This window comes from Pan troglodytes, chromosome X, assembly GCF_028858775.2.
Source record: "Pan troglodytes isolate AG18354 chromosome X, NHGRI_mPanTro3-v2.0_pri, whole genome shotgun sequence".
In the NCBI taxonomy this organism is placed as follows: Eukaryota; Metazoa; Chordata; class Mammalia; order Primates; family Hominidae; genus Pan; species Pan troglodytes.
The window spans coordinates 9,756,107-9,770,391 of record NC_072421.2 but is presented as its reverse complement, the minus strand read 5'-3'; the positions used below and the strand labels follow the sequence as shown (position 1 = coordinate 9,770,391).

General features: G+C 41.8%; 1 pseudogene; it reads right to left on the bottom strand.

The window, feature by feature from the left end:
• Positions 1 to 12,230: 12,230 nt before the first annotated feature.
• Positions 12,231 to 12,455, bottom strand: LOC129138788 (protein BRICK1-like; annotated as a pseudogene).
• Positions 12,456 to 14,285: the final 1,830 nt, after the last annotated feature.

Genomic DNA, 14,285 nt, shown 5'->3' with positions numbered 1-14,285 from the left:
TTATCTTGCACCACACACATAACTGTCTCAAAATAATGATACAAATGCTACCATCACCACCAAAATGGTTACCAAAAACAGTTCAGAAAATTTTTTAACTCTGTTGTCTTCAATCTTTCCCCATTTTTCATGGTTGTGCTGTTTTTCACATGGTCTGAGTGTATAGTCATTGCATGTTATGCTCTCTTCCTTTTAACTCCCGGTTAGTTTTTGTGTGCAAGTCACATATTTAATGCTCAACACCAGCCTTAGGTCTGTGTCTCTCTAGTCAATCATTCTGGTTTTCTGTAACTCATTGTCTGGCAGACGCCTTCGGAAGGGCTCTTGGGAAAAACATTCCCTGGCTTCTTACATCTTTAAGTTTGTGCTTTTTGTGCTTGAAGGCCAATTTCGCTCAATATAAAGAACTTGGACACGGGTTCCTTCCTTGGGTATCTTAAATCAGCGGTCCCCAACCATTTTGACACCAGGGACTGATTTTGTAGAAGACAATTTTTCCATGAATAGGGTGGGGCGGGAGGGATGGTTTCTGAATGAAACTGTTCCACTTCATATAATCAGGCATTAGAGTCTCACAGGGAACGTGCAACCTAGATCCCTCGCATGCACAGTTCACACCAGGGTTTGTGCTCCTGTGAGAATCTAATGCCGCCGCTGATCTGACAGAGGGCAGAGCTCAGGCGGTAATGCTGGCTCGCTTGTCGCTCATCTTCTGCTGTGTGGCCCGGTTCCTAACAGGCCACGGACCAGTACTGGTCCACTGTGCAGGGGTTGGCGACCCTGTCTTAAATATATTACTCCATTTTCTACTGGAAAAAAAAGCCTCGCTGTTCAAGTCTGATAATGATGTAAATTTATTTATGTGTCACTTTCTATTTTTGCCTGTAAACCCACAGGATTCTTTTCCTTTAAAGTTCAGACATTTTAGTAGATAACATCTTCATGTCAGTTTTCTGGGTCAGTGGTCTCAGGGATGTTAGTTGCTCTTTCCATATGTCATTTCAAATCCCTATTTTGCAAAATTTTCTTGAATTATAGTTTTTGGTACTTGTTGCCCTGGTTGGGTTTTCTTTCAGGGATTTCTATTGTCAACACGTTCAATGTTCTTTGCTCATTTAAATACTTGTTGCTTTCTTTCAAATACTTTTTGTATCTTCGACTTTTTTAAATTTTAAATTTTCTTCCTTTTTGTACCTTTTATTTTTCTTGTTATTTTTAATGTATTCTCTCTCATATTTTTTCTAGTTTACTCTTTATTTCTGAGATTATTTTTCTTATTTCTCATTGTCTTGAATTCTGCGTTGTGATTTCTGAGTATTTCAGTTTCTGATTTGTGTTGTATTTTAATGTTGTATGTCATTTCTATGAGTATTTTTTAGCTCTCTTCGAAACAGAAAATTACAGTTTTCAAGTGATTTATAAAAATGTATTTTCTGGCATGCTTTTCTTGTCTGTGGAGATGTTACTCTGCTCTTTCTTCTTTCATTTCTTATAATAAATTTGAGTCAGATTCAAGCATGATCCTTTTCCATTGTTCATTTTCACATAAAGTTAGTTTTCCTGAAGCATTAGAAGTAGTTGTGTTGAGTAGCATTTTAATCTTACTGACCTCACTGTTGTGTTGTTTTCATGTAGATTTTACAAGATTATGAGTCTGCTGGAGATTCTCTTCCCTTTGTTTCTCTTGTCCCTGCCCTGCTTAGCTTGGATTCTACTTGCAGTGTGAGGGCCCTGCCTAGAAGGGAACCCGGTGTCAGCTCTAAAGGCGTGTGGGGGCCAGAGAGCTCCCCCTGCCCCTTCAGACTGGCGGGGATGTCTGTTGAGTTCAGTGAGACTCCTCTCGATTTCCACTGCTATTCTCACATGGGCCCACTATGCTTTCCAGCACAAGCCTATTGGCTGTTTCCAGGTTCTTCTGTTTTCGGGTCTGCCAGAATCCCTGATGTTTCCCCTGCTTCCTCCCACACAGACACTGATCCCGCAAGGCTTGCAGGTTGCTCTTCACCTGATTTTGCTGTGAATCTGCTGCATGTGTGGTTTTACTAACTGCTCGTTCTGTCTGTGTTTCTGTGGAGATGTGGGGACCTTTGGAAACTGTGACACTGCTGTGGCGGCTCCCTCCCCAGATCTTACTGGAACATTACTGAACGGTGATCATGCATGAATTTAATGAACACAGTCACAGAGACTTGATAAAATGGGTCAAACAGCATCCCCAGACAGGCATTGCAATCCATTTTTATCACCTAGTAAAATTAAACCCTGAACGTGGATGATTGTATGGCCCTGGGAACAATAGCTAGAGGAGGGCGGTGACCTCGATGTTTGTGTAAATAAGAGCAGCAGCTGGAGGAAGGCAGGGATCTCAGTGTTTGTGTAACTGAGAGCAGCAGCTGGAGGAGGGCAGTGGTGATCTCAGTGTGTGTGTGTGTGAAAAAAGGATGCACGGTGAAGCCATGTCGGGTCCCAAGGCATCCGTAAACACCACGCTTATAGAAAGAAGCAATCATGAAGCACCCCCTCTGCTTAGCACTCTCCCGAGAGTCGGGGATAAAAAGGATGAAAACAAGTTGTAGCCCTTCCATGTGCTCTCAGTCTCAATAGGGAAACTAATTTGGAGACAGAAGGATTCATCAATGTTAAGCAATGGAGGAAACAAGCCATTCCCTTTCTTCCATATTAAAACTGGAAAAATAAACCCACACACCTATATCCTGACTCCCTCACCCAGGAATTCCATTAAATCCTTGCTGCAGCTATATTTTCAATGTTTCTCTTTGTGTCATGAAAGATTCAGGATTGAAGGTGTTAGTGGCCCAGAAATAGACTCCCCCTCCACCTTCATTTCTAGCTATTTCCAAAAAGACATGAAAGGAACCAAAGACTGTAGTCTATAAAACTGCTACTGACGAATGTTTCTTCTTCTCATCATTGGTTTAGGCCTTCTTGTTTCAGAAAATTAGATGTGCGTGTGTGTGTGTGTGCACACATGTGTGTGTTTTTGGTGGGGGTGGGTTTGGTGACACAGCCCAATAATTATCCATAAGATAATCTTGGAGAATAAGCAGGTATGGCTGGATCCCTCCCTGAGGGGAGGATTGATGGCCTAGGACAACTCTTTGTGTGTGTTTTTATGCAGAGAGATGGGATGAACTAAAGAGTTGATTTGATATCTTGGTGTGGTCATTCAAAACCCATCCTCTTAGCCACACAAGACTACAGTATGGAGAACAAATATATCCCCATGGACTTTCTTGGCAGTGAAAAAAATGTTCATTTGGGAAAGTTTTCAAATTTTCAGCTATTTTAATGTTAAGAGTTAGTGCCAAACTTTGGCATTTGCCCATCTTTTCTCAAATTTGTCAATGTAGATCAAAACAGGAAGATAGAGCCTGGAGGCAGGTGAGGGACAAGAGAAGAAACCAGAAATAACATGATTGATGATATTCAGGGGGAAAAACCCACTTGACAGACTCATTTTTATGGCTGGGATACGTGATATGTAGCAGGCTTACTCAAGAGGCAGCTTTGTTCAGGGAATGAGATTCTATCTGTGTTATCTAATTAGGCAGGTCATACGCCATCTGTTTTTGTGAAGCTGGTTGCATTAAAAATCAGCCAGTTTTTGGGTTTTTAAAAAATACTCATTAACCTGTTTCAGGGGAACAAACATCAGGATCAAACGTTTAGGGGCAGCTTAGCCTTTCAGAAAAAGTTAATGCTTTAGGCATCTTGGGTGTGCTGAATAGAATTAGCTTGAATGTATCAGTACACAATGAATAAATAAAATAAGAAACACTTATATATAGCCGTATTTGCTTATTTATAGATTTGCGGATTTTTTTCCACAGTCTTTTCAAATAGGGTAAAAGATAGATGTAGGTGGCATTTAGGTGTGGAAGAAATGGAAGGCTTGATGTGATTTGACAAGATTCAATATATTAATAAGTGCAAACACTTTATAAGGTGGTTTTGGCTTTTTGTATTTACAGCATGTGTGTTTGTGCACATGCATGTGTGTGCATCTGTTGCCTTAGGCTTGTGGATTCTGCAGGAATCAAGGTGTGGGAAATGCTGGAAAAACGTTTATAGGCATCAGAATTTGGACCTAGGTTTTACTAATGATGTTTTCTATTCAGCTGGAAAGTGCTGCTCAACTATCTGGAGCTATTTTTAAGAGCATGTAGTTGTACAGTCCCTAAAGCAGTGGAAAACAGCTATTTTACATATGGGAAAAATCTAGATAAGGAGATAATGATATTAGAAATATGTGTGTCTTGTGTTTTCTCTATGAAACAACAGCTTCAGTGAGTTTTTTAATAAATAATTTTGAAAATAGCTTTTTATTGGACACCTATATGTTAGGTGCCAAAGACATCCTGTGATCTTGAGAGTTACTGATTTGTTCCCTTATGACCACTCTGAAATCGGCCACTCTGCAGAAAGAGAAGGACAGCGTAGAGAATGTTGCTGTAGAGGTAGGCGTGTTAATGATGTTTCCGGAGCAGAAAAGACAGAGTCAGTACTGTAGGTGATGCTTTGCACAATTACTTCGGGAACAACACGCCACTGCTCTAGAAATTTTCCTTTGTGCGAGGTCCAGTAAATTTCCTCCATAACTACACATTATTGCTCAATTATGTTCAACTAATTATGTGGAATCCAATTCACTGCCACACTCGGATATTATAGGACTATCTCTGCGATTACACAGCACAAGTGTTCTGGCAAACATGAGTTAAAGGAAGAAATATTTTATAACAGCAGCAGAGAGAGGCAGAGGCAATTTCCGACCAATTATACAGAAATCAGTAATCAAATTCTAAGAATTTAAGCTACGTGGGGCTAATACTTGTTCTTTTTTCCAGCACTTGGGGAGGTTGCAGCAAAAAAGTGAGGTATGGCAAGACAATCTTTTTAGGGAGTTAGGGCAAGGAGTTTGCCTGGAAGCTTTCTGCCAGGAGAGTTTGATTTCTGTGTTATTGCTAAAACGCCTCATTTTTGTTTCCGTGAAGAAGCTTTCCCTAAAGCTCCCTGTGCAAGGCTCAGAGCTGATTTTAAACGTGGGAGCTGACTTACGGGAGATTCTGGTTTGTTGAAACAGAGCTCCACAAGGGCCGAGAAGGCCTCCTCCTATCCTCAAAGATCCTGCCTGCCTTCTTCACGCTTCGCCTTTGATCTTCCCAGGAAGCTTTGAAGCTGCAGTCATCTTTGATTTTGATGTGCCGATCTGGATTTATTGTCTGGTTCTTTGGAAAAGGCAAAAAAGCTTCTCTTCCTCTGCGCCTGCGTTTCTTTCCTTTAGGAAAGTTTACATGCAGTTGTCTCGATGCTCCTCTCTTCCACGCAGTGTGGCACACAGCTCACTGGACAGGCGGTGGGAGCCCCATGAGGGAGTGGGCGACAGACGTGTGAAGAAATAATCTTGCTGATTCTCTCCTTTCTCCATTCCTGCTTCCCTCCCTTCTCACTGTTCCTTTTCTCTTCTTTTTTCTTTCTTTTGTCGTCCTCCTTCTTCTTCGAAGAAAGAAGGAAAGAAAGAAAGAAAGAAAGAAAAAAACCCTAATCAACTTAAGAAACACAGGCGTCAATTCCCACGGTATGTTAGTAGAGTGAAACATATTCTGTGGTGGTAGGTGACAACCCTGACATGGGACACATGAAAATCACTTTTGAAAACAGCTTCTGACACGGGCGCTGGGGGCGATGGGTAAAGACTCATGTGGACTGATGGAACACTGACTTCGTTTTTGGAGCAGTAGGAGTTGGAATGCGGGTTGACATCAAGTAGCCATGGCTAGCATTCTAGGACAGATCATATTCCCCCAACAATATTGTTTTTTTAAACCCTAACTGTCCACATGAGTTAGGAGAGTAAAGCCTCAATAGCGCTGTTAGCCTACACGGAGGTTTCCTTGATTGACCTGTGCTTTTATCAGGCCTAGTGGGCACATATGTGTCAGTGGTGTCTGGGGAAGGGCAGGGGCACAGAGGAGAAGGAGCAAAGCCCAGCCCTGCGAGTCCCAGGGAGTGCTCGCTGCACCCTGTCTCAGCTAATGTGTTTGTTTCTTGGCTTCTCTCGAAGGATTGTAGTATGTGCTCTCTCAGGATAAAAATGACAATATTCTGAATATCACAGAACAGAGTGATCAGCAAAATGACTCTGCATAGGTTCAGATAGTATTTAGGCTTAAAAATTCTTATATTTAATTATTATGGATAAATATGAATTGTATATATTCTTGAGGTTCATGTGATATTTTGATACAAGTATACACAGTGTCATAATCATATCAGAGTTATAGGATATCCATCACCTCAAGCATTTGTCTTTGTTGAAACCATCCAGTGATGCCTTTGTGGCACTGGAGCAGCCATAAGCAGTAGTAGCCAGTAGGCATGAATGAGTGCCAATAAAACTGCATAAAAACAGGCATGGGGTCACATTTGGCCTATGGAAACTATCGGCCCTACTTGGTTGATTTGAATGAAAGGAAACCAGGAAAAGAGGTTTTGTTCATGCTTGGAGTTCATGAGATTATTCACAGCTGTAACTATAATAAAATTTTAAAAATAATATTATTACTATATTATGGTTGTAATAAAGTTACTGTTGTATTATCCCTTATAATGCCAAGCATGTGCTAGGTATTGTGCTGAGCATTTGACATTCATTATTTACAGAGATGCACGACCATTATAATAATCTAATTCCAGAATATCTTCCTCACCCCAAAAAGAAACCTCATACTCATTAGCCATGACCCCTCATTACTCCCTTCTCCCAACCCAACTAATCTATTTTCTGTCTCTGAATTTACTTATTCTGGGCCTCTCCTTGAAATGGAATCATACAATATGTGGTCTTCTGTGTCTGGTTCTTTCACTGAGCATCATGTTTTCAAGGTTCTCCCAGGTTGTGGCATGGATCAGAATGTCACTTCTTTTTATTAACAAATAATATTCTACTGTATGCTAGACCATATTTTGTTTATTCATTCATCAGTTCATGGACATTTGGGCTGTTTCCACTTCTTGGCTATTATGAATAATGCTGCTATGAACATTTGTATACAGGTTTTTGTGGGGACATATGCTTTCATTTCTCCTGGGTGTATACCTAGGAGTGGCATACTTGGGTTCCATGGTAACTATGTGTTTAACTTTTTGAGGAACTGCCAGACTTTTTCCAAAGCAGCTGCACCATTTTACATTCCCACCAGCAGCAATCTATTAGGGTCCCAATTTCTCCACATCCTCACCAACGTTTATTACTGTCTTTTTTATTATAGCTTTCCTAATGGGTGCACAGAGAAATTTTCTTAATAACTGGTTAAAAAGAAGACATCAGTCAAAGTTCTTGGTTTGCAATTTACTGTAGAAACGTACTGCATGCCTTGCATAACCCAATAACGTGCCCATTGGATTGGAAATATGTGAGAGATGACTCACATATGTGTATTGTGATGTTCCCAAATGAAGACCTGAGTTCTTTTGCAGAAAAAAAAGGCACTTTGGGTTGGAACCTATATTACACATATGTTTAATGTGAACCCCAACCTCTCATCATCTCCAGCTCTTCTATGAATAATACGTGTCAATGCAGCTTTGCCTCAATGATGAAAATTATGTTCCTCAAAAAGTTTTTAGGAACATATTTTTGGGAGTCTGTCTTTTTTTCATTTGCATCATTTTACATGTTTACAGTGAGAATAGAATAAATTGCAATGCCCCCGATTATTAATGCTTAAGAACTAATTTAATAAAGCAACATTAGTGACCAATTTTTTTGCAGGAACTGAATGTGACATAGTGAACAAGAATGAGAAGAAAACCAGTAGTCAGGAGAGTGGAGTTCTGACTGCAGCTCTGCCTCTAGTATTTGATAATTCTGGATAGGCTGGTGATTTTACCACATCAGCTTCCCCATCTCTAAATGGGGTGCCAGCCTCCTCTGTTTCTTATTTTACAGAGCTGTTGGATGGGATATAAAGCAATGTATACAGAAGCACCTTGGAAAAGATGTGGAAGTGTGAATGTGTACTGCAAAATCAAATTGAAGTTGAATTATCAGGAGAGTAAATAGCAACCGTGTGCTAGTGGCTAGGAGGAATAACCAAGCCACAGACACATCATGGCATTTTGATGTTAGGATAAAACTTGGAGCCCATCCAATGTAATTCCCTCATGTTTCTGATGAGAAAGCATGACATGCCCAATGTCCTTTGAGTGGCCAGGGGCAGGACTGGAATTAGACGTGAGCTTGTGTGAAGCTTAGCCCTCTTGTGTCTCCTAGAATTTTCATCCAAAGAACACTCTTTCCTTGTGGTGCCAGTAAAGCTCAGAATAGCAAACATTTAACCATCCACTGGTACTTTCTCTTCCACACTGACCTTTCTCTTGTACTATTGTCCTTTTGACATAGCCACAAGAGACTGCAAGAGAGGCTAGGAAACATAGTCCACCTGTGGCCCCAGAAAGAAGAAGAAATAGCCTTGGGGAACATCAGCCAGCAGCAACCACAGAGACCCAAGTGGATGGGATGGTTGAAGCAGTTGGCTGGGAACTCTGCTACACCACTAAGTCAAATAGTAGCTCATCAGTGCCAGTTTTAGAGTGAAGGAGAAAAATGGGGGTGGGTTGGGTACATGCATGAATTGGGCTACCCTGAAAGCATAATAGCGGCTGTTAACATTACCATGTACAGGACGGAGCTGAGAGAAAGCTTTCTTCCTGGCACCCAGGAGACTTTGAGTGGTTTGCATGGGGCCCACCAGGCTCTCCCCAACCATCCTCTCCCACACACTCCCGCGCACCTAGGAGGCCTGAGGGCCAGGGCAGGGCCATCGTATAGTGGCTCTCTGCTGGAGATGAGGACTTCCAGACCTCAAACTCAGATAGTTCTGCTACCCGGGGGTGGTGCTGGCAGCAGGGAACATTTTTCCTTCAGAGAGGGTGTGTTTCCCACTCAGGAGAATCCTGTTCTGAGATTGTGGAACCTTTTTTCCCTCTTGATTGAGCTCAGATATAAGACTCAAGCTGATATTTAATTACCCTTTACCTATGAAATTCCTTAATATAGTACCTATTTGCAGAGTACGCCCACATTCTGTTAAATGCAGTGATCATTTTCTCCAGCTAGCTTCATGCCCAGAATGGTCTCTTTCTTTGTAGCTTTCCTACATCCTAGGCATCTTCACTCTTCCCAAATCTCTTTGAGTGCGCCTGTCCTGGACCAGTATCCACAGTGTGAAGGGTTTTGGTTTTGTACACTGAGGACCCTGATTTATGGGTCACATTTGAATTTACCTATTTTAAAGTTTCACATTCCTTACTGTAATAGTAATAGTATTTTAGGTCCACTGATTTATTTTCCTTCTGCTTTCTATGTCTTTCTAGATAATCTGACACTAAGTTGCTTAATTTTTGTAAGTGAACTTGAAAAAGGTCAATACTTCTAGGATAAAAAAAAATCCCTCAAAACTGTCTTTTCCTGGATAAAGTGTGTGCATGCATTTTGCAGATGCAACAGGGTAAAGGACACATGAGACATCAAAGAAACAATTCCTAGATGATATGTCAGACACGATTGCCTTTGAAAGAGCAAGGTGAGTCGTATCCTTTCTAGAGTTCAGTAACACTGGAGTTCAGTAGAGATCCCTAGGGTCTTAGCAAGGAAGCTTCCACTTTCCCATTACTTTAGTTTCTCTTTGGGGACTAATTATAGCAAGAGTGGCTTTAGTGCATTTAGTAAGAGAGCAGAGCGAAACAGTTGGCTTCTCTGCCAAGGCCCCCTCCTGTAACCCGTTCTTGACGGGTTGCAGTGGCCAGGTGGCATGCATTCCTGTGAGTTTCAGGGCAATGGTGGGGAAAGAATCCATGGGCTATCTTCCATGACCTGTTCAGTGAATGGATTCTATGTTGTATTTGATGATAGAAACAGTCTTGCGACCTGGTGTCAATCCAGACATGATGGAGAAGCATGACAGGATCCTGCGCAGAATCCTGGTGGCAGGTGTTTTTGTTGCCTTGTCATCCTGCCTTTAAAATGTTTGATGCTGTGTTTCCTTTTGGGGTTGCTCTGATCTCCTCAGGAAAGGGGCCCCATCCTAAATCCCCCCAGGACCGTGACTCCTCTCACACCTCAAGGGGGATCTATGCACACCAGTTAACATGCCCCTGTTACTCCTACTACAAGCATGGATGACAGCACAACTCGTGACTCAAGAAGCCAGCTATCCACTTTTGACTACCAGGAAGAAAAAAGCCACAAATCATGCCACAGTGATAGGGCTAGGGGCAGTTCCCCATCAGAATGTCATGTCGTCAAAAACTCAGGGTATATATCAGGATGGAGCGGGAGCAAGTAAAGTCCTCGAAAAAGAAGCAGTTGACCTTTGCCACCTTCCCTGTAGCACTTGAGTGTCCTCTGTGTATTCTCAAAGCCCCTCTAGTTACATCTCATCCCACGCTGGACTGCTGGAAAGGCACTTCTAAGTCATTCTCAGATGCCAAGCAGCATTTCAGACACATTCTGGGGCCAAATGCATCTCTGGCTGCTGCTATTTTTGTTGCCTTCACACATAGATTCATTTAGCTCCAAACTTTATTTCAGTGATATTATAACTGTAATATCATGATTATTTTATTCTTTGGGAACATAAGGATTATTTTCAAATATTAATGATGGAATTGGACTTGATGCCTCATAATTGATATGACGTTAATTGTGAGTAAAAGCTGTATGATTTAGTGCAACTAGATTTTTGGGGAGCTGGTCTTCTCAGAAAACACTGGGTGGGGAGGGGGAAAACAAGACAGGAAAGGGAGGGCACCCACCAAAGGGTCTGTCATCAAGCCAGGTTCCACTGAGGATAAATGGAGCTTAATGCCCCACGGGAACTCTAGGAGTCAGGAGCATGCACCTACCCAAGGAACAAAGGAGCTGGGGCATTGATACACCAGCTTCCATCTGCCATTGGTTGAGGGCTGCTGGGGGGTGGAGCTTAATTCCCTAGCTCTTCAGGCCTGCAGGTGCACATTCGAGTCACTAGATAGAGCCCTCAGGTAATGAGCTAGCCACTCATGAGGCTAAGGGGCTATAGATGGGACACAACTAGCATCTACTACAACTCCTTACAATAAGTCCCTCAATTTAAAGTTTTTAAAAAGTAGGAGAAGCATTGAACAAGTCAAAAAATGACTTGTTTTAATGAGACAGACTACAAATGGAAGTAGGAACTCTGCGAAGGGATTTATAATGACTGCAGTGTTTGCAAAGGCTCCTCAAGGAATGGACATTGGATTTGTGCTTTGAATGAAGCAAAGACTTTTTTCTCTGATTCAATGATGTATCTTTTATTGGAGTATAACATGCCTACATGGTAAGTACTTGATAAATGTGCTGAATGACCAAATGATTCCTAGGATAAACTAATCAGCTGAAAGTCCAAACATGGGGGCTTGGGCTGGTAAGCCACTTAGGCTTTGAATCAAACAGCTACATCTGAAAGTTTTGTTGGAATAATAATCCCATACATTACATTACTGTGGAATAAGTGAACCCATCTCTAGGTCCTGTCCCTACCATAATCACAGCAGTCAGATCAAGTTGAGGAGTTTATTAGGGAAATTTGAGAGGCATAGACACCCCAAGTGACAGAAAGAAATGTCTGAAAATGTCCCTTTAAGCCAAGTGGGAGCCTGGCCTTGACCTCCCCAAATCAACAGGAAACCGGCGGATTAGCAACAACATTCTCTGGTAGCCACATTGCCAGAGCATGAGTGTCTTGGCCAGGACTGCCTCACACTTCCCACCAAAGGTGGGGAGGAGACAAAGACTGTTCACAGAAGCAGTGCAGAGGCAATGAGAACTTTAAGGAAAATCTGAGAGAGAAAGAAGGATAGGGGTGGGGAGGACCTTCACAAAGAATCCCAGGCTTTTGGCTGTGAATGTCTCAAATACATTGACAAGTAATTCTACAAAATGTTACTGGAAAGGTAAAATACCTAATGTTGTTTCCAAGAGTTCCTCTAGACTTTTCCTCATATACCACATCACACCCTCAGATGTACCTGGAAGAACCCAAAGGCCACACTTTTGAAAAAGAAAAACAAGAATAAGCCCTGTTGCTCTTCAAGGAGAAAGGAAGGAGCTGAAGGCTGCTGGGGCCTTTCTCACGTGGCCTGTGTTCTGTAAAGCAACTTCCCAGCAGCAGCATGGCACTGTTCTAGGTAAGCGTCTCACCTTTTGTCACCCATGCTTCAATGTACTCTATTCTCTGTTCAAGGGCTGTCAATTTCTCCCTTAGTGTTGCAAATCTTGAATAAGACATATTGAACGAGTTGAGAAAGTCTGCAATTTTCTTGATGCTGCTGGTGATTATCTCAATGTACTCCCAGTTCGCCCAGTCCTACTGAATCTCCTGCTGCACCAGATCCTCTTGTCCTGCCATGGTGAAAGCCTGAGGAAGACTGAAGTAAAGACTTTGGATCTGTGAAGGGGACAAGGAGAAAACTCCAGGCAAGAGAAATGGCAAGAGCAAGGAAAGGAAAATGAGTGGAGATCTACTGACTTCTTATTGGGAAATATTAATAACCCTCCAAGGGTTTTCTGTGTTTCAGCATGTCCTGCACATGTGGCACAAAATGCCATTTTATTCCAGACTATCTTGGTGTTTATGTCCATTACAGTTTGGAAGATGAGATAGTGTCTCTGTCTAGAGCATGCAGCAGATTTGTTTGCTTACTCTGCAGTATTGTAGAGATAATGTCTCTCTCCAGGGCAAAGATCAGGCAGGTGTACTGCCTATTATAATATACTCAGTTTCTCTCTCCTGTAATGTAATGCACTGTGTGTGCAGGGGTCACATGGCCTTTGCATTGCCTCTTGAAATTGGAGATTGAGGAATAGGCTTAATTGATGATACTCTGGCCGCTGATATTGCTGTGAGTAGTAGAGTCATTTGTCTCTGACCCAGGAATTTCGTGTCTTCTGCCAGCATCCCTGAATCTGTGGCAAGCTAACTTGTTTGCTAAAATCTCAGACCCTTCACAGTGGTTGACACTTCTAAGTATGATGCTCAAATAAATACTCTAATTCAAGCCTCAGGTCATCCCCATGAAGTAGGAATTATTATTGTGGTTCATGTTTTATATCTAAGGAACCTGATATCGATCAGCTGTTTACCCATGTTCTCTCTTATTTTTACAGCTATGAGCAGGCACTCATGTTGCCGTGAACTACGCACTGAGTACTGGGTGAGTCAGAACAGGTACCTGTGTGTGAGGTTGGGGCTCTGTGCCCTTTCCATTCAACCCTGTTTCGCTGATTCCACTGTAGGTCCTGTTGACTCTCAGGCAAAGAGATTGACCCTTGTTAATTTTTTTGAGCAGCTGCCTAGGAAAGCAGAAATCTAGAACAACTTTGTTAGTCAGACCCTGAGTCTACCTTGGTCCCAGAGCAAAGGGTTTAAAGGATCTTAAATGATTTCTAAACCCTATTAAAAGTAATGGCAAAAACCACAATTAATTTTGCACCAACCTAAAATACGAATCAGATGCACACAGATCTAGGGATGCTCATGAATTTCAACTTTTGGAAGGACAGCTAGGATAGATCTCATCCAAACTAGACTTGCTGATGGGATTCTAGAGCTCGTTTCAAACACGGTCATAGAAAAACAGGCTCAAAACAAGAGAAAAGCCACAACCCAATGCAGACAATTTATCAGAGCATGGTGGTGGCCTGGGATAAGAGAGATGTGTGAGTAAGTCAGTCATGGGACACTGAGAAGGAAATACCACCTTGAATTCTTCCTTTGGTGATAGAATTGTGCATGATTTTGGATGTCTCCTTTTCTTTGGTGCTCACGTAACTGCAAGATATCTCAACAAATAAGACTAGCTTCATTTTTCTCCTCTCCCATAACACTATCTTCCTCCTTTGCTGTATTAGTGTGACACTGGAGCATCGGGTCAAAGGGAGAAGGAAAACTTCTGGTAATCATGTTTTGTCTGTGGCGCCAAAGATGTAGATACATGAAACTGATTGAGTGATGATTAACGTTTTTACTTTACATCAGGATGTTGGATATTGTGTGGACACTTGAGGAAGAATGAAGAATTTAGCCATGATGAATTTATACTAAGATGTAAGTCCTTGCAACTCAAATGCCTCAAAAACCTGCTAACATTTGCAAGATCAGTACTGAGAAGGTAACTTTTTAAAACGATGAGAACTATTGGAAATATTTGAGACTAACACAAGTACTTCAAGTCTAATG